Here is a 2,921-nt window from a genome sequence, read left to right on the forward strand (position 1 = left end):
TCCCAAGTCAACCTATTCGAAATTGAAATTGTAATGTCATCGCAGTATCGCGCTGTCAGTCGAACAAATGAAGACTAAAGCGGTTCTAGTCGTAAAAAACTAGATTTAGATCTAGAACCATTGACTTAGAAATAAATGGACGACGGGTCTAATACAAAAACCACGACAAAAATGTCCCAAGTCAACCTATTTAAACGTAGTGACATGTAAAGGAATATGAAAAAGCTAAAACGTTGAATTTAAATTGTAATGTCATCGCAGTACTGTCTAATTTTGCTTACTTCGCTGTCAGTCGAACAAACGAAGACTAAAGCGTGAATGTCGCTCTGTATACGATTTTAGCGCCTTACAAGTGCGGACACTTTTTAGCGCGGACCCGACGTCCATATAATTGTAAGTCAATGTTTTAACATTATATTTTTAACAGCAATGTTTCACTTTTTAATGTGAACGTTGACAAATCACAATATTTGTTCACTAGAAATTGCCTAAGGTGGGTGGGTAGATATTATTAATAAAGCGTAGGGTGGGTATGGATAGATTAACAAAGCACAAAATCGCAGTTTGCATACGATCGTGACTTCTGTGATTACGCATTGTTCCACGTTTCGTTCCTATTTGTCTATTCAGTTTTAATTACTTTCAAGGTTTTAGTGACTTTCAAAGTTTTCATTCTTGTTTTAATATTAACTTAACACTTAACGGAATTATTAAAATCAGAAATTATTGTTCTATATGAACAAGACTTAGACATTCCTTACATCTATCCAGACGTTAAAATAAAAAACAATATTATATAGTCATCTAAACAAAGTTTTATTTTTAAACTGACTCGAACCATGCTTGATTCGAAACCATGCTTGCCTCAATTTGCGAAGCTATCCTTATTCCGTTTGGCCACTACGGCGTTACTAAAGCTGGTTGAAATTTGTGTTCTATATTTAAGTAAGAACCACACGTTAATGATCAAATTCGCTTAGAAACTTTCTTAAAATGTCATTCGCTAATGAGACGACAAGAGAGCCATAACAAATAAAATTTTACGGCTCATAGGTTAAAGATTAAGTTTGTTTAACAATTTTCTCCACATTTTTGTGCTCGGAACCAAAAGGTCGACAAAGTCGGCTTGGGGGGGTCAGGTATCTTGTGTATAGGACTGTACATGCTATAGGTGGCCCTAAACAAATTGCCTAATGTGAGTTAGAACAGTTATGTAGGAGAGGGATAATTGATTATGCTTTATATGTCATAACAATTTCGTACAACACCTCAGTACTTACACAAACTGTATGTAAACCTACACGCACACGCGCAAACACACACACAACACACACCCAAACATACAGTCATATTTATCACAATTTGCATATTAAAATGTATCCAATTTATAATAATTATTAGAAACAATGCTGTAATTATAATAAATTCTATTACTTTCTTTTTTCTCAATAGACTAGGCCTTCTCAAAATTTGTGGAGGACACTGACTCCTGTCACACAGGTTATACCTAGCTCAGGAGTCAGGGACTTCATTATTATGTTGTACACTATTTTGTAAAATAAACATTATTAAATAAATATTCGCATCAAGCGGCTTTTAATTTGGTCGACTACAACTTATTGGACGGAGGGCCAGAGTTTAGGGCCTGAACCCAAGGAACGCATAATGGATCAACGGTTATTGAATGGAACCAAAAAATTGCCTAATGTGAGTTAGAACAGTTATGTAGGAGAGGGATAATTGATTATGCTTTATATGTCATAACCCGTAAATAGGACTGAAACCAATATTACAAAATACTTTAGCTCTACTCATCGTCACAAGGTTTTTGGGAACAAAAACACCAGAACTCTTGGCAAGTAACAGGAGCAATCCCATATCTTCTACAAAGTTTTGATTATAGTGCCCTCCCTACCCATCTTCTGGTTATAAGCGAAGGGCATTGGGTGAACGCCCCGGGTGCATGTACAGCGCTCTCCCTATTATCCAGATAGATTTACCTTGCCTGGCCTGATTGACCCAGAAAATTAGCTTATAAGGGACTTGAGCAATAATTTCAATGTTACGATGCAATAACGCACCTCAATTGCATATATTGTACTTCGCTCCAAACATTACAAATAATCTTATTGTAATATCTAACATTGAATCCAATATCGTCACTAAACGAAAAACTCAACTTTCGGGAGGCCGTTAAAACAGAGAATAAAAAGTAATGAGAAAGGTCCCTCTCCGCCCCCCTTGTTTTAGATACCACACCGCGCCCCTCATATTGACGGAACGGTTACAAGGCTGTCATCGAGCCGTTCGCTATGGACGATTTTGATGTTTAAGTTTCGAATTTTTATAACAGTTAAACATTTCTACTTTATTTAAAAGAAAATATTTTGGTGTAGGTAATCTATGGCAGTGTTATTCACCTATTATGTTAAATCTTTTAAGCTGCTTATTTGACTATATTAAACTTGTGTAGTTTACGGTTGTTTTGGTATTTAATATATAAAATCATTAGTGTACGTAATGATCATATTACTTACATAACAATAGATTAATTTATTCTTACAAAGGCACCGTGTACGTTAAACCAGAAAATAAATAGTTCAAGGAAGTAGTGGATAACCCAACTCGCTTCACCCACACATTTGCGTGTGTGCAAACGGCGCCTTCGTGTACGTAGTAGTCAAATAAGTTTCTACCATTGTAAGGAGTGTCCGAGGTGTGGTAAAAGTTTCTGTTTCAAAAAAGTGAGGTTTTTGTTTAATGGCGATATATCCATCTTCAAGATGAAAATGAAAATGAATAAAAATTAAATCTACCCAAAAGGCAGAAATCTGCCACAAATGGTCACACTGTTCTCAATCTCAAAGTGACGAGGATTCGCTCTGGACCTTTTGGAGGGAAAAGTGTCGTTTTTATTTTGA

Source organism: Hyposmocoma kahamanoa, unplaced genomic scaffold (assembly GCF_003589595.1).
Source record: "Hyposmocoma kahamanoa isolate Upper Pololo Valley unplaced genomic scaffold, ASM358959v1 138, whole genome shotgun sequence".
In the NCBI taxonomy this organism is placed as follows: domain Eukaryota; kingdom Metazoa; phylum Arthropoda; class Insecta; order Lepidoptera; family Cosmopterigidae; genus Hyposmocoma; species Hyposmocoma kahamanoa.